At 41.9% G+C, this 23,634-nt stretch overlaps 1 protein-coding gene across 1 annotated transcript in view; it reads left to right on the forward strand.

Moving 5' to 3' along the window:
• Nucleotides 1–23,634, forward strand: part of LOC112112032 (cAMP-regulated phosphoprotein 21) — a 265,123-nt gene that overhangs the window by 6,456 nt on the left and 235,033 nt on the right. The gene's annotated exons all lie outside the window — the stretch shown is intronic.

The following is a 23,634-nucleotide window of genomic DNA, read 5'->3' on the forward strand; positions in this document are numbered from 1 at the left end:
CTTTTTCTCAACTTGTCTTAAAAATCTAAACATTCCATACTGAAAAATATTTTAAATGAAACCTTAAGGTTAAAAGCAAAGCAGCCAGGAAATGCCCAAGTTAAGATGGTCCGTGTAGCCTTAACACTTACCCTCTTGTACAAATGCATTATAATACCCTAATGATATGATCACATACTGTTTAGTTTCTTCATTCAGTAATCAGGTAGGATAGTGCAGAGGTTCTCAAACTGGGGACGTGCCCACCTAGGGGGGTTCAGAATGTATTGGGGAGGGGCATGAGAAGAGAGTGGTGGCTGCTGGCTGGGCACCCAGCTCTGAAGGTAGCACCACTGCCAGCAGTAGCGCAGAAGTAAAGGTGGCATGGTATGGTATTGTCACCTTTACTTCTACGCTGCTCCTGGTGGCAGCGCTGCCTTCAGAGCTGGGCGCTCGGCCAGCAGCTGCCACTCTCCACTCTGCCTTCAGAGCTGGGCAGCCATTTATGTACTTGTGTGGTGGGAGCGGAGGGCGACATAAATGACTACAGACACAAAGAAGGGGGGTGCGATCAAATCAGTTTGAGAACCACTGGAATGGTACACAGTCAGTGAGACAGGGACATGTAATGAATGAGACAGATCCTGCAGAAGTAGGCCTTATATTGAGACCAGTTCTGTTTACAGTTATGGTTTAGATCCAGAGTATCTCTGAAATTACACCAGTGTAACTGAGAGTTCAGTTGGTCTCGGTGGCCAGGATGGATGGCATGTAGTGAATGAGGTAACAGTCCAGAGGACTGCAATGGGACTACTAGAACTGCTCATGTGAGTAAGGGTATGCACAATCAGGAGCTAAGTAACTATTGAACCATGTGAGTTGGTATGTGTGAGAGAGTGTTTTACATGTTAAGAAACAGAGCAACATCATTTCAAAGTCTTTTTGTGTGCCTTCTTGCTTCATCTATTTGACTGTCAACCGTGGGGTTTTGTTTGGAATTTTTTGTGATGGACATACTGCAACATGATTGACTCATGATATTAGGGTACAGTCTAATAGTTGCTGCTTGGACAAGCCAGCATCTTGCACTTTCAATGCTGTCTCTTTCTCCTGCAACACAAGACCATTTTTGTTTTCTTGTACAAACACCATATATCTGGTGGCTCACGGTGGTTGGATAGACTCTATTATTATATTCTGTGATATAAGTAATAAGCCAATACTAACTCGATTTTAGGATTATTCACTATTCAGTCTCATATTGGCATCCTACGATTATATTGCAGGCCTTTCAGACCACTAAAGTATACAGTATTAAATCCTGTAATGCAGTTTCCATAGTGTTTCATTACATTCCACACTCATTAAATCCCTAGTCTTTGGAGCCCTATATTTTAATGATCATATAATTGTTCTAGTACAACTAATTCAAATGTGGGCAAATGTAGATGGTAATCAAGGTTATGCAGTTTTATATAAGAGAATGGGTGTATGGGGGAGATAATTATATTTGGAATGTAATGGTTCCAGGATTTTATTTCAAAATTTATTATAATCTGATAGAGAAGTGAAAACAGTTCCCTAAACTCTAGATAATAAAGGTAATACTTAGCTCTTAAAAGTGCTTCTTAGTCATAGATCTCAAAGCACTTTACAAAGGGCAAGTAGATCATTATCTCCATTTTACAGATGGGAAAACCTGAGGCACAAAGAAATAAAGTGACTTGTTCAAAGTCACAAATGAGGTCAGAGAGAGGATCCAAACCAGATCTTCAGACTCCCATTGCAGCTCTATCAACTACCTCTCTCCATATTTAGGATTTTTTTAAAGCTTCCCATCCATTGCCATGAAATACTTCTAAAAATAGGCATCTTGTTGAATGACCTAACAGAAAAGAGTCCCAGATTTTGTCCTCAGAGCTGTGCATGAATATCTGAGAGCAGGATTTCAGCCTTGACACTTCATTTTGCTGACACTGTAGTAGCAAACAAAACCAACAACACACTATTCCCAGAACTGCCCAGACATTGTCGATGTTGACGAATAAGTAAAGGTTATTTGTCATGACAAAGTGCAACTTGTATAACAACAACCACTTCAATGTAATAAACAAGAACATCTCTGCTGATCCTAGTTTCCCTTCAAAAAATATACAAGAGAAAAATCAATATTTCCAAAATGGAAAAATATATAAACTTTGTAAGGAATTTTCTTAGCAGTCTGACAAAGGGAATGGAGAGTAAATACAAATATCCCTCCACTCTGACCCTCAAATAAAAATATGCCTTCACAGTTAAGGTCTGGGTATTATTTTCTGTCATAAAGAATAACTGCATAGGGCTGTTCCATCCTCAAACTTCAAGGCAGAGAGGGGATAAAAATAGCATCAGATCAAGCCAATAAATTTAGGAGAGAGAGAGAGATGCAGATTTGAACTCTCCCTCTTGTTCTTCCAGGCACTGGATGAGCCTGTTTTCAAAAATGCTGCATAAGGGCTCCATTGATTGTTAGGGAAGAGGAGAGCTGGAGATATCAGAGCAGGAACAGTCACTTTGCATGGCATCATTCCCTGAGAAGATCTTGTTATGTCTGGTGGAAAAATCATATGGAGATAATGTTGAGAGTTTCAACACCTGGGCTCCAATTCAGCTAGATATTTAAGCACATGAGTAGTTCCATGGAAGTTAATATGCCTAAAGTAAGGCACGTGACATGCATAAGTACGTTGCTGAATCAGGACCTTATTCTAATTAGTTTTGAAGGAAGAGGAGTGAAGGTTCAGACAATCAGCCAATGGCAGTGTGGTCCATTAGTGCCAGAGGGGAAGGAAAGGTCCTTTAGAGTAGCACATAGGAGTGGGGAGTGTGGTACAGCAAATAAGTCAGCAAAACCTCATGATCAACAAAATTCACACTCACCGACTGATCTATAAGAATCGACATGGACACCTGATCTTCTTCTTTCAATGTCAGGCAAAGATCATCCATGCACACAACTAAGTGCAGTATCTGTGCTGCATGCAGGTCTGAAACCAGACTGGTTAGGAAGTCTGAGGACTTGTCTCATCGCAACCTCCCTGACAAAATTTTTCTCAAAAAGAGGAGATGCAGAGCAGGTCAATATCCGGCCAGATTTTCAACACCAAGAGCTGGTTCCTGGAGCACAGGACTCAGCCATGTTTATCGTAAGGGCAACTGGAACCTTGCCCTCTATTGAGGAGGCATTAACAACTGTAACAGTTAATCCTCTTCTTCCCCACCAGCATTCACCAGCCAGGAAGGAGATGGGGATGAATTCTAAGGTGTGTTTGTTCCAAAAAACAAAACAAAACCTGCTGCACTGCCAGAGCCTTCATGTGTGACACTGACCAGAAATCAAGCAAAGAATTCCCCTGTACACACACACTTGCAACTGTCCCCTAGAGATGGAGGCAGGCAGTTGGGTCTGATCTGAATAATTCTGTTCACAAGATAACAAAAGAGTTCCTCGCAGCAAGAAAAGACTTGATGTTTTTCACTTAGTAAAGGTAGGACAGATTAACCAGACTTCCCACTGCCTGCAAAAGATCCACTGTTCATGGCATTACTGATGCCTGGGTAGAGTCAAAGAAAGTTATCTGTGCATCCTGCACAGCCACAGGCTGAGATTTCAGAAAGTCTATACAGTGCAGTTGTTCAAATCTGGCACAGGATTCATGCCACCGGCACTCTAATTGTCCTTCCTTTCAGGTCACCTGTTGCAGGTCATCAGTAAAACATGATGACCTTCTGAGGAGCAGAGGGACCTCTGCACCTCACAGGAGCAGACCCATAATTTTCACAGTCGAAATCTATGTATCCTTTTCTACCATATGGAGCAGCTTCAGTGTTGCATTGGAACTGGTACTTGGCATTTACTAGGTGTGGGAAATGTAGCTTTAAAGCATCAGTGCAACCATACAAGAGATGCTGCTTATGAAGCTACCAGGGGAATTAACATTTTTTGGTCAAGGGAGATGGGGCCCAGGGACAAACGCCAACTGACAACCTCCCTACAAGCAGCATTATTACAAGGATATTTAGGGAATATCAGTGTGTGCCACCTGATGTAGGAACAGCTAAGAAATCTACATAAACAGTCTGACCCAGACTGTTTGATTTTATGGTAGTGTAGGGAGGCGGTGTGGTTCCCTGGTGCCCTGAAGAGGGACGAGCTCCGCCGGACACCAGAGTGGGCAGAGCCAGAGCACTCCAAGCCCACCCCCAAGAGGGTCAGAGGCTAGATAGAAAGTATAAGAGCTCAATCCCAGAGCTCACTCGAGAGACAGCTGCTGAAGAGGCCAGACAGCTCCAACCCAGCTCCCACCGGGGAGACTCCAGCAACCAGCGGCAGACCTGGACGCTGATACTTGACGCGAACCAGCGTGTGGGAGAGTTGCCGAGCCTACCCCTTGTCAGCTACCCCGAAGAGTCACTGAGCCTGTCCCTCACCAGCTACCCCAAGGATCCGATAGTGATCGACCCTCCCTGAGAACACCACCTTGACCCAGGTTCCTCCAGAGGGGGGGTTGGGAAGTAGCCCGGGGGCAGCCGACCTGAGTCTGGCTGCAACACAGCCGCAGTTGTGTCAGTGTGTTGCGGCCAGGATCCCCACTGACACAGCAGTGGGCCTTTGGCCGCTGCTAGGGCCCCGGGCTGGGACGCAGTGGAGTGGGAGGGCCTGCGTCCCTCCCTGCCACCCAACGCGTGAGTGGCAGTCTCCCCCTCTCCCAGGCCACTCGGAGCCGGAAGCCTGGGTTTGCTATTTACCTGTGTTTGATCAGTCCCTGCCTGAGGGCCTGAGCCTTGACTCTTTACTGCCCTGTCCTGACTCAGGGCCTGGGCTTATTAACTGCCAATTGTTCCCTGTGTTTGCTCAGCCCCTGCCTAAGGGCCTGATCTGTGACTCTTTACTGCCCGGCCCCCCCAGGGTCTGGGCTAGTTATCTGTTAATTGTTACTTGTGTGTGCTCAGCCGGACTGCTTGAGCCAGGATTCCTGCGGCCCGACTGATTCCCTAAGGGGCCGTGCAAGGACTAAGGGAGGCGGTGTGGGTCCCCGCCACCCCAGAGAGGGACGAACCCTATCTACAGGCAGCTATGGAAGCCCATGATCTGTTTGTACTTGTAGGGTGAGTGGCGGTTAACGGACAGAAGAGGGAGGGAGAGAGGACTACTGGGATGATTTGAACTGCAGTGCCTCTTTCTTTTAGATCAAATGCTTGTTTGAGTGACAGAGGGATAGGAAGAATGGCCTAATGGAGAGGGCATTGAACGAGGCCATGGGAGGTCTGGGATCAAATCCTGACTCAACTGCAGACTTTCTGTGTGACCTTGGACAAATTGTTTGCCCTATTCCCCACCTGTAAAATACCCCACAATGGTGTTGCCAGGATAAAATCACCTGTAAATGTTAGCATGTCTTTTCTAGCCTGGTATGTCCAAAGACCTGTCAAAAATTTTCCCAAGTTTTATAAGAATTCACTCCTCCATGAGATTAACTGTACAGTACTTCACTATTGCTGCAACATTCATCTCTGAAATGGCTCTTGCATAGGAACCTGTCTGACATATCCTGAATGAGATTGAAGAGGAGTATGGTTCTATGACATACTGTATCATCTTGTTCTATTTTTCTCTGTTACTCTCGCACAGACAAACAATCTCTATTTTCTGGTCACGTCCCCCCGTTACAACAGAAATGAATATGGGAATGAACAGCATGACGTCTTTTGGTCACTATTGGGGGTGGATGGGGTGCTACAAGTTAGAAGTGGAGCAGGAAATTTCACTTAATTGAAATGCTCTGTGGTTTTTACTTGCTCAAGAGACTCTAATGGTAGCATGCAGCTTTGTATGTTAACAAAAAGGAGGCAAACTAGATGTTTTGCTGATCTTAGAAATCCTTTGCTAGTTTTCATTGCTCTTCTCCAACCACTGAGGCTGTAGCTACTCCACTGAGGGAAACTGTTACAGTAGCAATATAAAAAGGACAGTTAAGACTAGACTTGAAATTACCTGGAATAGAGAGTAGCCACCACTAACAGAGAAAGAGAGCCCGTTGGAGAAAGATGCTAGATGCTAATTGTAAGGATTGACTATGCAGATACATTAAGTCATCACGGTTAATGTTGTTTTGTTGTTACTTTGCTGATCAATTAGGGAACATGCTCGTTTAAAGTTGCGCAACGCTCACTTATAACATTGTTTGGCAGCCGCCTGCTTTGTCCACTGCTTGCAGGAAGAGCAGCCTGTTGGAGCTAGCTGGTGGGGGGTTGGAACCAGGGTGGACCGGCAGCCCCCCTATCAGCTCCCTGCTCCCCTAAGTTCCCTGTATGGCAGCTGCCCATCAGGCTACCAATTGCTGGCAGTTCAGCTGTCACTCCCCCATCTGCCTTAGGAGACTCCCGGGAGCCTCCTGCTTGCTATGCGGGGGCGGGGGAAGACGGGTGCTAATGTCAGGGTGTCCCCCTCCCCTCTACTTCTGCCCCGCCCCCGCTTATCCCATCTCCACAGAGCTGGGGGGGGCGGGACGGACAACAGGGCTCAGGATGGAGGGAGCTTGCTGGCAGCAGCTGCTGTCTCAACTTGCTGATCTACTTAAAAAGGCAATGTACTTAGAGTGGGGTCAGCGTACTTAAAGGGGCAATGCACAACTCTCTCTCTCTCTCTCTCTCTCTCTCACACACACACACACACACACACACACACACACACACACACACACACAAGGTGTGTGTCTCTGTCTCTGTCTGCATTGCTGTCTCCCCTCCCTCCATTTGTGCTGCCCGGTAGAGTGTGAGGCTACATTAACAACAATTTGTTAACCTTTGAGGGCTCAGCCGAGTGCTAGTTCATCATTTAGCAGTAAGGCATTCCCTGGGAAATATCTCACCCTCTTCCACCCTCTGACTTCACCACCTCAACCAAGCTTCACAATTATCATTGCTGTGTATAGTAGTAAATTGTTTGTTTAAAACTTATACTGTGTGTGTGTGTGTGTGTGTATGTGTAGTCTTTTGTCTGGTGAAAAAAATATCCCTGGAACCTAACCCCCACCATTTACATTAATTCTTATGGGGAAATTGGAGTCGCTTAACATTGTTTCGCTTGAAGTCGCATTTTTCAGGAACATAACTACAACGTTAAGCGAGGAGTTACTGTACAATATAATCATAGTGCATACAGAGAAAGAAAGGGTCTCAAGGCTTTAAAAATCTGTTGGAGAATCTTAAGGAAGAAAGCAGTCTTGCATTTGATAATGGAAAAATGGTGTCTTTAGCAGCCCAGTGGCATCAGGTTAATACTAATTGCATCAGACCTCAGGAATGCAAATACAGTAGCTCTGTAAGATAAAAGCCTTCTTCACCTCTTTGTTTTGGTGGTGTGTTACAGCATCATTTCTGTACTAGTAGGTAACACTTTTCACTCTTGAAATGCATTCACAAGGTTTGCCTGGAAACTAAACCCTGCAAGTTCAGGTTCACAAACACCATCTATCTTCTCCCTCTCTCTTCCCAGCCAGTTCCTGGTTGCAGTTATGCCTTTTAGTGCTTAACAGTAGACCTGCCCACCAAGCTTCAGGGGCCAACTGCCCAGTTCTTCAGGAAGCGCTGAGTAACCATCTCCCCCAGCAGCTTACGTGGGGGAATGCTGGCATCTAAGGATTTATGCCTTTTCTTAACATACAATGTTCTTCTGAGGGCCGGGAAATGCTTGTTCCCAAACTGGATGAGCAGGAAAATGTTTCCACTGCCAACCTGCTCTGTATTGAGCCAGTGGAGTTCATCTCATCATCCTGAGCATGTCTATTAGGGAACCTCCAGGGGTTCCCTAGCAACTGCACTCTAGCTTTCTGGAGCTTCTCTTCCACAGTATGTGGTTGCAAGTGCCCCTTCCCTTCACCTGGCTACAGCATTCAAGATGGTAGAGATCTGGCTGTCAGCAAGAAACACTTACAGTTTCTCACCCCCTGGTGGCCTCTGCTACAGGTACTTTCTGTACAGCCCAGCCCCCAAAGACCTGTATAGGGCCTAGAGGAGGCAGTGGCTCCTGCCTGGCAGTCCCCAAAGAAAGCACTATCAGCACCTCAAGGCAAATCTGTAGCATATCTTTGAATGGTTTCTAGGTTGTACGTCAGCCTGCTCTCCATCTTATCCTGGAGATCTCTAAGTGCTTTAATACCACAGGATCCTCTTCACTCACTGCTATTTAATAGCAGCACCGAGTAACACTATAGGACAGGGAGAAGAAAGAATTCCATGTCCAGTGGGAAATGAGCTGAATTTATGTGGACAGAATCCGGCTGTATCCATCAGAATTTGCTCCCTCCCTTTTCCTTCCTGCCCTTGGACCACTGATTTTAATGGTGCTAAGTGACAGCCACCACTATATGTTAAGGACGTGACATGGTAGTTAATGGAAAGCAACTTTTGTTTTTTGTTTGTTTTGGTCATTTTGCCACATTGGAAGAAAAGGTCAGTCTGGTTTCATTTCATATGCATTTAAATATACTCCGGTCTATCATGAAGTCAGCTCTTTCTGGATTAAATTATTAAAAATTATGTGTAGCCTCCTGTATTAGATTTGCACATTGTGTATATTCTGAAGTCCAGTATATCTGTATTTCCACTTTTTGGGGTAGGTTGTATCACGTTGTTTGTTTCAGTAGGAAACCCACTTCAGTGCTTTATCTTCAGACAAGGACATTTTCCCAGACAAGCCCCAACACTTTATCATGACACAACCTGACCTTTTTTCTTGGCCTGTGAGACTCAGGCTATGTCTACACCACAGCGTATGTTGGCATAACTTATGTCACTCAGAGGTGTGAATAAACCACCCACCTGATCAACATAAGTTACACCAACATAAGCACTGATGTGGACAGCGCAATGTTGGTGGAAGAGTGCCTGCCAACATAGCTACCGCCTCTCGCAGAGGTGGTTTTATTATGCCAAGGGGAGAGCTCTCTCCCATCCGCTTAGAGCGTCTTCACCAGATGATGTACAGGTGATGCAGCTGCACTGCTTCAGTGCTGTATGTGTAGACAAGCCCTGAGAACAAACATCATTCCCACCTGGAAACTTCTGAGCAGCAGTATCAACAGAAGAAACAAAGGCAGCTGTTGAGCTGACTAACTTTTTCTCTTGTCCTGGATGCCTGCTTGGGTTTTGGTGACTGGTTACATAATGTTTTCTGTCTTTGCAGCACTGCTGAGTGAATTTCAAGGCCCAGGGGACATTTAACACTAAGCCCTGGGCTGCTTTAGCCCATCCAGTTGTAACTCATATAGAGTAGATACAATTTATCAGGGCTGCCAAGAATGTGCTGCCAAATTGAATTTCTTCCTAAACTAGTTATTCTGAAGTGACTCTTCGCTGAGAAGTTTTTAACACTTTTCTTACTAGCTCAGCTCAGCTGGTAAGAGATTGCCTTTCATTATGACCTAGGAAGATCACTTCCAGATCCTTGACCAGGATTTTGCAATGACCAAGAGACTGTCCCCAGAAAACTTACTTATGTTTTTACAATGATAGATTAGAAGTGCAAGCTTAGTGAGCTAGCTCTTCCTATGGTGTAAATCTGTATAGCTCCATTGAAGTCAATGCACTAACTTAAGTCAGTACTGGGTGGATAATCATGTAATGCAGTCGTGATCAATAAAGCTGATAACTACATACCTCAAAACATAGTCCTGGTATTTTTCCTCCAAAGAGCTCCTGGCAACTGGGAACTGGAGCTCGGAGAGCTATTCAAACAACTTGTGTAGTGATTTTAGCCCTTTATTTTCTATTCACAATCTATTCAGAGATCTGATTTATAATGTATTTCTTGTTCCTAATTTTGCCTCCAGCATTTCCATGTATGGAATGATCTCTGACTGCTGTTCATTATTTGTTCATAGTGTATGTTTAGTTATCTAATTCACATGATTTTGTCGCAAATGTGAAATAACGCAAAATGAAAAAGAACATTTAAAACAAAAACCTCATCCCACAGGGGCAGATACTGTGGCTCCTGACCTGCAGGGTTGGGCTGAGTGCCACTCAGGTTTGGCCCAGCTGCCTCTCTGTCATGACCAGGGTCGGCCATGCCAAATTTGAATGAGTTGTGTTGCAACCTAGTGCAAAAGGATTGCATGATGGAGAGGCGGTCAGGCCAAATGGGAGGGGCAACTGGGCAAAACCTGAGGAGCACTGTGACCTTGCATGCCTGATCACATTGTCTGGAGAGGGGAGCCAGGCCTAGCCCCCTGAGACAGAAGTCACCACCGTGAGGTGAATGAGGGGTGGGCTTGCTTTGTAACCACCACTACCTGAGCATCCCACTTCCCAGGGACAGGACTCAAGCCCCCTCTGGGGCCTCCCACTTTCCAGGGCAGGAAAAAATGAAATAACATGAAATTCCCAAAAACAAAAATGAAATGTTATAAGAAGTAAAAGTAATTTCAAGGGACTCTACAAATGATATTGTTTTTGCTCCCTAATTGATGACTGAAACTCTATAAACAGGGAGTGAGCACTTCCAGAGGAAACAGTGCAAGTCCTATTTGCAGCTGATGAATACCCTTCTCTCTCTCTCACTCACACACACACACACACTTGCATGAAGGACAAAGAGTCCTCAAATAAATCTTGATTTGCATAAATGTTCACAGAAGGGACCATGAACTTGGTTGAATTAATAACTATTTGCAACTGGCACTTATTTTTGCAGTATTTGCCCAGCTCTACCTGAGACATAACACTTCCTTTTTGTTAGTTCAGCTACTTGAAGCTGTGCCCAGTGACACACCATGAGGGACCTGGTTCAAGTCCCTTCTGCAAACAGTGTATGTGGTTGCACGGATGTTAAGTCCAACCATAAATTCTCTGAGGTGGGAAACGATTCCACCGTTAGGTTAAATTTGCTCGTGAGGTCTATCTTCCCAGTGGTTGAATACAAGTGACAAATTCAAAATATATAATTAAAAATCAAGAAATAACAAAAAAAAATCACTTGAGGGACACATTTCTGACAGGTGAGACTACTAAAAAATATTTTTCTTTTGCTTTGATTTATATTTATCCCATTAAAAGATGGCATGAAGTTACACGTATGCTAGTGAAATAACTGTTCTATTAAGCACACAACTGCTACAGAGAGGAAATTAGAGAGACAAGGTGGGTGAGATAATAGCTTTTATTGGACCAATTTCCGTTGGTGAAAGAAACAAGCTTTCAAGCCACACTGTTCTTCAGGTCTGGGAAGGTCCTCCTAGCATCACAGCTAAATGCAAGGTTTACCATAGCAGATTGTTTGGAATAAGTAGTTTGTACATGTTGTAAGGGACCATACAAGATAGAGTGGCCCATTAATACCTCTGCAGTCATAGGACACAAAAGAGAGGCTTAGTGTGTTACACATTGCTGTAATAAGTCATCGATCCAGTGTCTCTGTTCGTCCATGAATTTTAGTGTCTAGCAGAGTTATGAATTTAAGCTCCCAGTCTTGTCTTTTGAAAGTGTTGTGCAGGTTTCCTTTGAGGACGAGGACTGATAGGTCGACACAGAGTGATTGCTTTGTGAAAAGTGTTCACCCAGAGGTGATGTGGTATTTTTGTCTTTTATCATTTTCCTGTGTGAGTTCATTCGCAAGCGTAGTGATTGTCTGGTTTCAACAACATAATTGTTGTTGGGGCATCTAGGATGAGGTATACCACGTGTTGTGATAGGCAGAAATAGGATCCAGGGATCTTGAAAGGTGTGTTGAGCATTATAGCAATGGAGATATGTCTGCAGAGAGGAGATGTTTATTAAAGCCTCTAAGAGTAGAACAAAGACACAATATGCTTTATTCCAGTCTGCAGCCAACATGTTGCCAGCAAGCACTCTTTTTTTACTATAAATTAAATTTCTAAAGAAAAAATCATTTTGACCAGAACTTTTTCATTTCAAAAATGTCAAAGGGGACATCGTGTCAATTTTGAAACTTTTTTGTTCAAAATGTTTCTTAACAGGTGATATGTCAAAATCAAAATTTCCTGCAAACAGCTTTGACAAATTGGCACCTTCTCACCAAAAAAGTTTCATCAAAAAATTCCAGATCAAGTCTACTCACACCTATACGCCAGTTGTGACAGTAAGAGTTCTACTATTAAAGCTGAAAGGTGTCATGTGAGTCAGACAATAAATAAGTTTTCAGACTAGTGGCTTGACACAGTACGTTATCTGAAAAGTCACAGTCTGGTTATGGGGGGGAATAGTCAGTCAAATGTATTCAAATAAAAAAAAATTCCCCCACACCATTGGTCACATGACTTGAAGTCAAGTTTTGTAATTTATAATTTCTGATTTATAATAAGAAAAACTCTTTTTAAAGGATTTAAATAATGTGGATTGGTTATGAATAGTTTAAAAAACAATTAGTACCACTGTCCCTCTGTCCCAGTTCAGACCTGTAGCCGCAGTAAAGCTGGTTGAAGTTTTGGTATTTTTTGCAAGACAATACTTGAAGTTTCAGTCAAAATTTGGATTTTCTTCCCTCTCCAGTTTTTCACAGGAAAAAATTCTAAACAATTTTTTTTCAAAATCAAACACACATTGCATTTCCTTTTTAAAAAAAGTTGTTTTGAATGTTAGGGGTTTTTCTATTTCTTTCCCTCCTACTTTTCTTCCCAGTGGAAAAAAAGAGGAGAGGATTGGTGGCAGAGATGAGAAAATATTTCTTAAAAAGAAAACAAAACATCTTTTAATCAAAAAAGTTCCACCAGGCCTAAAAAGCTGGCCAGGAGATCATCATCCACTGCTGTTTACCTGCAAAGGAATTAGCACCTATAAAGATAGCAGGAGCAGTAACTTTGGAATATGTCTCTTTAAACCTGCTGTGGTTGCCCCACATCCCTTTCTACACGACCACCACCACACAGGGAAGTTGCAGAATGTCTAACAACTACCATGGTGACTCCATGACAAATGTCTAGTCCTAGCCCTTATATGTGTATGCAAAACACATTTGAACTTGGGCCCAGAAAAAGGGGGGCAACTTTTAAGATGAAGCTGTCAGAGCTCCCCTTCAGCCTATCTGTCAAAACGTTTTTGCAATAGAGTATTGAAAGGGAGAGTAGATGGGGTTTTCCTGTCAAGTTAGCAATAATCAAAGAGGGCCGTCTCAAATCATGGGAATGAGATGATTGGGATTCTTCCACCAGAATCCTGCTCACAAGATAAATACAATGTGCACACCACCTGAACACATGAAAATGTGTTTGTGAGAGAGGTGTGACGACAGTTTTGTGTTCACAACATTCATCCCACGGTGGCTGTGAGCATCTGTACCTGGAGTGTGTTGTTTGAGGGGTGATTTTACAGGTGGTTCATTTCCTATACCTAAATTGCAGTCTGTCTGCCACTGTACTCTAGTGGGGGCAGAGGGGATAAGCGCACAAGAAACGTTAGCTCCCACTGTGTCCTTGCTCACAGAGCACTGTCTACCTGAGAAAAGTGTCAGGAATGTTGAATAGAAACAGGATCTGGCCCTAAGTGTAAGCTCTTCGGGGCGGGGACTGTCATTTTTATTTTATGTTTGGACAATGCTTAGTTCAGTGGGGTCTTGGTCCACAAGTAGGCCTCCTATGTGCTTCTACCTTGCACATAATAGATAATGCTAATCATAATTTTGAAATACTTGTGAAATGTATTAAAAGAATTTTGCAGTCATGGTAAACTCATACTTATCCTTCCTTTGGGTAGCTGTCTAGATTCTACCCATTACGTTTAGAAAAATAAATTAGTAAAGCAGAACCTTTGGTTTAGTTAGCGTTGAAGTATTCTGTTATGCTTTATAATCCAGCATCAAACATTACTTTAGACACATGCCTAGGCTAGTTTCACTCAAAGCACACCAAATGCTCCTCTGCTTGAGGGCATCAGAAAGACCTCTTGGGTAATTTGTTTTCAGCCAAAAGACATTAGTGTTTCGATGTGATAAACTGTTGTTTTTTTGTTTTATCTTCCCATGGCATTAACATTTCCAGTGCATCACACGTAGATGAATGAGGTGGTTGCAAAACTGAACAGCAAATCTAGCACAGTGAAAACTGAGATGCGGGGTGAAGAAATGAGAGCCATCTTTTGAGACACGCCCTGTGTGTATAGGATGCTGGGCTGTGCAGTCTCCTCTATCAGCTGGCTGTGTGACAGATGTACTGCTCATGCCAGTCATGACCTGTAACTATGAAAGACTAGCCTTTTCAAGTGGTGATCCATTACACGAGCCTCAGCAGACTGCCAAAAGTTGTCGCCCATATCGACAGTAGGATTACATTATAGATAAATTGTTTTTGCAGTTTGGCCAATAGCATCATGAGTTATATAAGCCGTAGCTTTTTAAGCACCTGTGGCAAGTAATGGGAATTTAAATTCTTTTGATAAAAGAATTTTATTTATAATTAGTCTTGCTGCATAATAAGCTTCAAACGTGGGAGAGTGACCGTTAACTGCTGACTCACATCATTACCGTAAAGATCAGAGTCATATATTCATTGCATAAGGCTTATGCGTGCAGTTAGAGCATGAATTCTAGAAACAAATCTCATGGCTTGTGTTTTTACTGTGATCAAGTTTTCTGTGCCTGACGGTAAACACATAGGACACGGCAGAGTTTTTATTTTTATTGCTCTTCCTCTAAAGCTTCAAGAGGAAGCTAGGATGAGTTTTTAATATTGCTGGACTGTTCGACCCTTTACAGCTGGGAGATGTCAGAAGCAGCTGCAGATCTAAATGAAAGGAGCTCATCTCTGGAAATTTGCTATGCTGTAATAGGTGCAGGGTTCTGCTGGGTGAGCTGCTGATGGCCATTTTAATGCCTTTGTACTATAACAGGACTCAGAGCCACTATGTAGCACAGTTGCCAACTTTCACATGGTAAATAAGGACCCCGACTTTCACAATAAGCCAAAAATCAATAATCCCATTTCAGAACAAGGCCAAAACAAGCCAATCCCTAAGAACCTCAACACTCTATGTGACTAGATCCCCCTAGCGTGCAGTCTGGTACTGTGGTGGGCCCGCTGTGCACCCCTGACTCTCTGCCCCTGTTTACCCCTTGCCCTTGCTTGCCGGGAGCTGATCAAAAAAAAGAAGCAACAAGCCAAACAATCAACAAGCCAAAAACTAGCCAACAAGCAACTCACAAGCCAATTAAGCTGAAAACAAACCCAATTTCTGTATTTTGTTTTCATGAGTTTGGCATGTCTGCTATGCAGGTGTTTTTTTCTTTCCTTCTCCTTAGCAGTTTAGTTTGTTTTTATACCACCACCACCACCCTTACCACCTGCACTTCCATGCCTAGTATTTCATCATGTGAATGAAAGAGTTCAGTGTAAGATTCAGAATTTGAGCTAGCTGTGCATGTTTTTTATCATAGAGTTATAGTTTCCCTTCAGATAATATTGGAGGATTCAGCTTACTGGTATCTTACTTATCAGCACAGTGGTATCTTAGCCACATTTAATTGGTATGTGCTGCTGATGTAAGCAACATAGGGGGTGTTATTAATAAATCCTTACCATATCCTTGTGAAGTATTTGCCCTAGTTTAAAGACACAGCATGTTAGGATGAAAACCAGTATTTTACCATCTGGTTTCCAGTCCCATGTATGTAGCACTAACCCACGCTGCCTCTTTTGTGGCCGTGTAAACCTGATGTCTGTCTGTCTTTTGCTTATAAGCTTTGAAAAGTATCATGATGGAAAGCATAAGGAACATGCACTAAGAGCCTGAGAAATAAAAAAATAAAATCCCACAGTAACAACCTGCATGGAATTCAGAGGGAGGAGCACATGTTTCAGGGGGGAAGCATTTGGAGGAGGCACCGGAAAGTCAGCCTGTATGTACATGGCTGGAACACAGCAGCAGGTCCTCTGTAAATAGTTCTCTTAACAGAGTCAATTCAGTTTTAGACATATGGAGTCCTTTCATGTTCTTTCCCAGCATGCAGTACATGAAATAGTTGGTATTAGCAATGCTGCAGTGAAATGAACCAGCAACAACTAAAAACCTCATTGTGGCGGTGTTATGATGCAACTTACAACTACAGTGTTCCCTCTACCTTGAATTTTGCAGTAAAATCCATTTGGGAAATGAGCCTTTCTCAGTAAAATGCTAATCTCGGGGTTTCTTTTTCTACCTTAAATATCCCTGTCATTTGCATATAGGAGAAAGAAATACTTATCCAATAGCAATACAGTTTAATTTGATTCTTCTCAGAATTATTTGATACAAGACAGGTCAAAATGTATTTTCTTCTGTTTCACTCATCCATTTCTCTACTACTGTAGCAAAACGGCTTATAGGCAAGAGATGCTGAGAAAGTAGAACCAATGTCTCACACCCATTTCCCCCAGCACACTAACCAGCCATCTTGAAGGCTTATTGCCCTTTACTTTAATTCCAAGGATTTAAAAGCAAAAGGGAGTAAATAGACTGGCAAAAGTGCCAGTCTGAGCTAATTATGGATCATGATAGCTAATCACCATACTGAGCTGGATAGTTTTAAATAGGTGGTGTTGTTAAAGACTCACACTATAAGGTGCCTGGATGCTTTAAATATTTATTTTTAATTTTAAAGTAAAAAGGCCTAGTAAATTGAAAGCATCCAGATTCTATTTCCAACTAGCAGGGGGGCTTGTTGTGCCAGCTTTCCAAACATTTGCAAAATTCAAATGTAATTCATCCCTGATGTTACAGCATGGATGAATTTGGCCCCAAGTCCATAAACGATCCTTTAAATCTCCAGTTTGACAGGTATGGCAAATAGCCAAAATGTATGATATCTGCTAAGCCTCACAGACTGTGGTAACTTTTACATAAGGTGCCTTCAGAGATGTTACTGTTAAGTATTTTCAGTAGTATTATAAGCATGAGCAACAAATGTTGTTCATTCAGCATAAAATATCATATCTCCCATTAGTTAAGGGTGGTGTATTCAGATCTCTCTGAATGAAATAATTTAGTTTATATGATGAAAAATAGGATTTAAATTTTTTTTTGAATCCTTAGCTAGCTAAAATGGTATAAAATAATACCACTATCTTCACATGGAACTTTTTCAGCCATAGATCTCAAACCTCTTTACAAAGGAGGTCAGTATCATTATCTGCATTTTGCAGATGGGGAAACGGAGGCACAGAGGGGATATGACTTGTTCAAGGTCACCCAGCAGCCAAGTGGGAGAACTGGGAAAGGAACACAGTTCTCCTGAGTCCCAGTCCACTGCTGCAGCTGGGAAGACGGGCTACCTCTCCTATTTCTAAGCTCTCTCTTTCCATTTACTCCCAGTGACTTCGGCTCTGCAGTGTAAAGTGTGTGGTCACAGAGGTCTTCCAGCCCATACCATGTTGCAGGATTAGGACAAATGTTTGTAAAATAGAAGTCCTGTTAAAAATAGTAGGAATCTCTCTGATGTGCCATGTATATACAATTTAATAAGGGAATGTTAAAAAAATTATACTCAGCCACAAAAAATGCTATGCCTTGGATTGGGGGATGGGGGGAAGAAGCTGTAAATTGAGAAATTCATAAGAAAATACCTATTAGAGAATTAGTAGGGTTCCTGAGCTTGGCTTTCACACCTGTGAATTGCTTAGCTAGTGAAGGCAGAATTCTCCTGTCAGCTCTGCATAACTAGTGTTGACTCCAATATTCTGCTCTTTCAACATGCACTAGTCTCTCACTGGAACCATCACTCCAAAATCCCCCTGGCATTTTGGTGCAGGTGTATCCAACTTGCAGTCCCTCTTGGTCTCAAAAGTGAATCTTGTTCGTTCCAGCTAAACAGTTTGCAGGTGTAAGAGTCAAACTTGGGAATCCTACATATTCCATATTCTCGAGACCAGCCTGCGGCAATAGTGATAACAAAAACTTGCCGGCCACGTGCAAGAGCTTAATTTCCATTGGGATCAATGGTGGTAGAACAAACGTCAGTGGAAATTTGGCATGTGCGAGGGGAGAAAAAAAATTTGGAGTCAAGATCTTCTATATGGATCTGATAGGACAACTTTGCCCTAAGAGTAATTCCTGGCTTTATCTTATTTTCCTACTCCCAATAGAAATATAAAAATTGGAATAGGTCATATTAAAACATCCAGCTGGAAAGTTTCTGTTTTAGGTCTTTCATCTATAATTTGACAAGAATGTTAGAACTTTCATAAGCCTGAAAGGTATGTCTGTATTCTTTCAGAAACAGAATAATCAAATCGCCAAGTTCTGACGCTAGTACACAGGTATATTGCTCACATTATGAATTTGAAAGGCATTATATCTCCATAGCAAATGAGGTTGTCAAAAAAGGCCATTTTCAACAAATCAAACTAAATTATAGGATGTGAAAAGTATTTCAGATTAGCTACTCTTAGTTCATTCAGTGCTTAATGGTCAGTTTTCAATGGCAGGACAAGAGAACAAAGAAGTTGATAGTATTCAAAATTGCATGCAGCTATGTAAATACAGGTAGGGCCCTACCAAATTCACCGCCATGAAAAATGTGTAACCCCCCTGAAATCTGGTCTTTTGTGTGCGTTTACCCTACACTATACAGATTTCATGGGAGAGAACAGCATTTCACAGATTTGAGGGTCCAGCCAAAAGGGAGTTGCAGGGGAGGTCACAAGGTTATTTGGGGGAGGGGGGGAGGTTCACATTATTGCCACCCTTACATCTGTGCTACGGCTGGGAGGGGTCTGCCTTCAGAGCTGGGCAGCCGGAGAGTGGCGTCTGTTGGCCAGGCGCCCAGCTCTGAAGGCAGCGACCTGCCAGCAGTAGCACAGACGTAAGGGTGGCAATACCATACCATGCCACTCTTATTTCTGTGCTGCTGCCTGCAGAGTTGGGCAGTCGGAGAGTGGGGGCTGCTGACTGAGGGCCCAGATCTGCAGACAACAGTGCAGAAGTAAGAGTGGCAATACCATATAATGCCATTCTTACTTCTGCGCTGCTGTTGGCTATGGCTCTGCCTTCAAAGCCACTCTCCAGCTGTCCAGCTCTGAAGGCAGCGCTGCCACCAGCAGCAGCGCAGAAGGGCAGCAGTATCGCAACATCCCCCCCCCCCCCGTACAATAACTTTGTGACCCCCTCATAACTCCTTCTTGGTTCAGGACCCCCACAATTACAACACCGTGAAATTTCAGATTTAAAGAGCTGAAATAATGAAATTTACAATTTTTAAAATCCTATGACCGTGAATTTGGTAGGGTCCTAAATAGAGGGGAGATGTTATGAATCAGATTGTTTTGCCTGTGTACTGCCTTTAAATGTCTGCTGAGAGGCTAGGGACCAAGTGCTGTGCGTTCATAAAATGGCTCATAAAAGTCTTGTCACAAAGTTAATCAGTGACTGGTCTAAAGTACTGTTTTGCAGCCATCCTCCCTTTGCCTGTTTAAGAAGGAAGGACACTGGACTGAGTCTGATCTCCTGTGTCCTGTTGCTGGGTCGGCTACTGACTTGTTCTATGACCTTGGGCAAATCACTTCAGGTCTCTGAAACTGTTTCCCCATCTGTAAAATGGGGATAATGATACTTTCCTTCCTTCTGAAAAGTGCTTTGAGCTCTACAGATGAAAACCTCAATATGAGAGTGAATTATTATTTATTATCATAGTGCGCATACTAGCTTTTGGCAAGCTTCATCTTTCAAAGGCCGTGCCATTATTTAGTTAAGATATCTTAATCAAAGAGAGCAGTCTGTAATCAATACAGGGATGCTCTATCTTACTTGTGTTTTTTATTTTAATCATTGATCACTTCATAAACATTCAGGTTCTCAGTCGTCTTGTAACACTGTTTGCAGTTTTTTCCATACATGGTGGAATAAATAGAATGAAGTAATTTCACCATATCTTAAAACCCTGTGAAACTGGTAGAGCAGTTCTATTAATATCACCGGACCCTATTATCGCTTGTGATTGTTTATTACACATTGTGGAAGTACTATATTATATTCTGTGGGATAAGATATCTTTCTCTAAGTTTTTATGCTATGCTCTTCCCTATGGTGTATGCACCTCTCATAAGCCTAACTTTAAAAAAAAAATAGTTTATAGGTCTTAATTTTCTTTCCCTTCCTCCCATCACATAGGTGTTGGGCTTTTTAACTGAGGTATTTTATTGCTATCATTCTAATAATCAACTTGTTGTCCAAAATGCCTATCACATACATACCCACACAAAATACACATTGTCCCTTTTCAACCTGTGACACTGAACTAGTTTACCTCCCCTCCCCTCCCTTAATCAACTTTCTGGTTTAAAAAAAAAAATACTGGCAATTTTCTTGGCTAAAATCTGATGAAGAAAACTGGTGAACTTGGAGGCCATTTATTATTTCACTATATTGGAAGCCTTTCACTCAAAATGGCCAGCTTAAGGAAGAAATATATCTATTTTTTTTTTGGTAAATGATTACCCCGATACGTGTTAAGGGCAGTTTGAGAGTTGAAATTTGATTTTAAAACTACTGGTGGCCTCTTGGGATAACCTGTCTGGTCAGTTTTCATATTAACCACTATTTTCTGTACTCAGTGGCCGGTTATTAATCAAATTGCCAGACTCTAGCTCAATGGGATCATAGAAATTAATTGTAAATCCAGGTGTGATCCATTATAAACTTCTGTACTATTTTAGATGATCTCAAGAGACAGGGATTTAGAGAGTCATTCTCCAAGATTGCCCCTTCCTGAAAAGGTTGTTTTCCCAGATATGTTGTCAGAGATATTTCTGAATAGCTTCCCACCAGTGATATTAACAGTTAATGACCCTTCTTGTATTTGGCAGGGCAGATGAAAGGGGTATATTGTTAACAACAGAGTAAAATGGCTTCATAGCTGTTGGCCTTACAAGGCTTGTATTCGTTTCAAGCTATTACGCCCTGCATGTTCACTGGAATCCCTAAGCTGCTGATCCATGTATGGGCACCCAGGACTTTATTTGCATGGTTAAATCCCTTGCTGCATTTGAAATCCTTGTTTCCATTGTGGCAGATCACTTCCTCCAAGTGCATTCTTGACAGATGAAAGGGCTGTAGTTTGTAGATTTGTTTGCTATGGGTATGTATTTAAATCAGCCAGGTTAAATTTCATGCAAACTGTTCTGCAGTGAAATGCCCACTTGCAAATGTAAGGGAAATTAAGGCAGATGTCTTTTAAAGATGCTTTTAATTGGGAGAGTGACCGAGTGTAGGGATATGTGTTTGGGCATGAGATGAACTTTCTCAGATATCCTGATTACCTCTCTCAACTGGTTACAGTGGCACAAGAAAGAACTTAGGCCTTGATTTAGGAAAGCACTTACATGTGCTTAACTTGGGATTTAAGCACATGCTGTGGTGCTTTCCTAAATAGCTATGTTTAAATAAATCTGAGCCTTAAAGAAGTACTTGGAAGGGAAGCACTGGTCTTGAAACTTCCAGATGATTAGCCATGCCCTTGCTTTGAGCATTTCTGGAGACTGCATGAAAAGATTCACAGCTAGAATGCAAGTGCGCTCTCTCTCTCTCTCTCTCTCTGTGTGTGTGTACACACACTATATATTTGGCTACATTCCTACACATACAGGGTCACAATCATCTCAAGCATAAGTTAACATGGCAAGGTTGTATTTTTTTCAATAAAGAAATACTTAGTGTTACAATGTCTATAAGCTAATGCACATTCCCATGGGTACAAAGAAAGGGATATTGTAAGGTGCCTATTACATTATTATTACTGAAAGAAACAATTAAAAAAAAAAAGGAAAAGAGAATTAAGAAGCTAATAACAGTGAGAGCTTGCTGCCCAGGCTCTGTCTCGTGCTGTGTTTGAATGATTTTTCTTTGTAGACAACCTTGCACTGCACTATTTTTAGAATCTCTTTAATAATTGAGCTGTAGCAATTGTCCTCAGCCGTCAGAACAGGCAGGGAAAATAGCATCTCAAAGAAACAGTGCAGCAGGGTAATAATTTAAATCAAACTGCATTATACTGCATCCTTTTTTGGAGGAAAAAAAGGTGAAATGCTGCAGTGCACTAAGTACTTGGAGAAAATTAAAAATGGGCATGTTTACTGCATGTAATAAAATCAAACTGTAGAATTGAAGGTGGAGGAGAGGAAAGGGAGACCTGGTTATTTGCTAACTGGTGTCTGTTATTTGGTGGTTTATGGTGTTAAACACCTCAACTTCCTACCATAAGCACCAAATTAGGAGCAATGATCCATGGCTAGTTTGCAACAAAAACGAGAAGGGAATCATCAGTGAATCTAGGATAAAAATATTTCTGGAATGGAGCTAAAATGAACCTACAGCAACCGTCCAAGAATGTAAATAAGGGAATACAGAAAATTCTGGGTTCTAATTCTGACTGACTGTAAGCTTGGGCAGTTCACTAACTGCTCAATCTAACTCCCACTGGAGTTGGATCAGGTCCTAAGAGCATTATCTAGTGAAGCGCTGAGTACCCTCAACTCCTATTGGCTCCACTGCCCACATCAGGAATCTCTACAATGAGCACACCAAAGTTCCAAAGCAGCTGTACTGGTTCTTTGGAGCCTGGTTGGAAGGATTTCTTACTGGCCCCAGGGAGGTCCCCATGACAATGTTCATTGATTCAGGCTTTTCCCAGTGACTAGGATATAGCCTTCTGTAGCTGAACTAAGAGTCCTCCCTCACTGTTAATATTTCTCTTATGTGGTTATTCTGTAGTTAAAGTCATAAAGCTGACATTGAGACATCACAAATATTTTCATGGTAACAGACTGTGATGTCATAAACTGAGGAAATAATGATTTTACTGCAGCATCAGGAGGAAAGGGGAGCTTGGCTCTGTAGGCAAAAAATCCCTTAATCAAATATATATAGCATGTCTGGAATAATAAAAGCTGCATCAAGAATACTGACAAATATCTATTGCGGTAATGTTCTCTTTTTTTTGTTTCTAATTTGACCTGGTAAAAGTCCCCACTTTGAAATTCAAGTGGCTTATTAAAATGAGTTCAGTTGTAAATATTCTCATGTATTAGTTTTGTTTAGTTTTTTATGTATTGTATTTACAAAGATTGATACTTTTTAATATTGTCTATGACTGTTTGAAAAATAAAAGATAGTTCCAATTCTGCAAAGCACATGTAATTAGTCTTTGGTAGATTTGGGCTTTAGTTAGACATACCAGACTCTTTCAAGTTAAACCTAATATCTGCCTCAAAAAGGGAATTTAGGATTTTTGTAAATAGAAACCTGGGGCCAAATCCATCTGATTTTAAAGGAATTATACTAAGAGATGAATTTGGCTCTCAGTTTAAAAGGAAATTACTTTTAAGATATTGTTGTTGAACATAATGGGACACTGATAGCTTTCTCTAAATGTCAAACAGGGGAATATATCTATGCTGGTATATGGGTTTATATGGGTTCAATGTATGTTTCAGTCCTTTTGGACCAATACTGAAAAGTTATCAGGTGTGGTAACTGAGCGATGAGAGAGAATGTGAGCAAACAATAAATAAAATGAGATACTATTTTCTATTAAGCTTATGTTGGGGTACATTTTTATTGAATACTTATAATATATATCAGACACAAAGATCAGCACAGTGGTTATTTAAATACAATCTATATAAAAATAGTGAGATT

This window comes from Terrapene carolina, unplaced genomic scaffold, assembly GCF_002925995.2.
Source record: "Terrapene carolina triunguis isolate 2854851 unplaced genomic scaffold, T_m_triunguis-2.0 Scaffold33715, whole genome shotgun sequence".
Lineage (NCBI taxonomy): Eukaryota > Metazoa > Chordata > Testudines > Emydidae > Terrapene > Terrapene triunguis.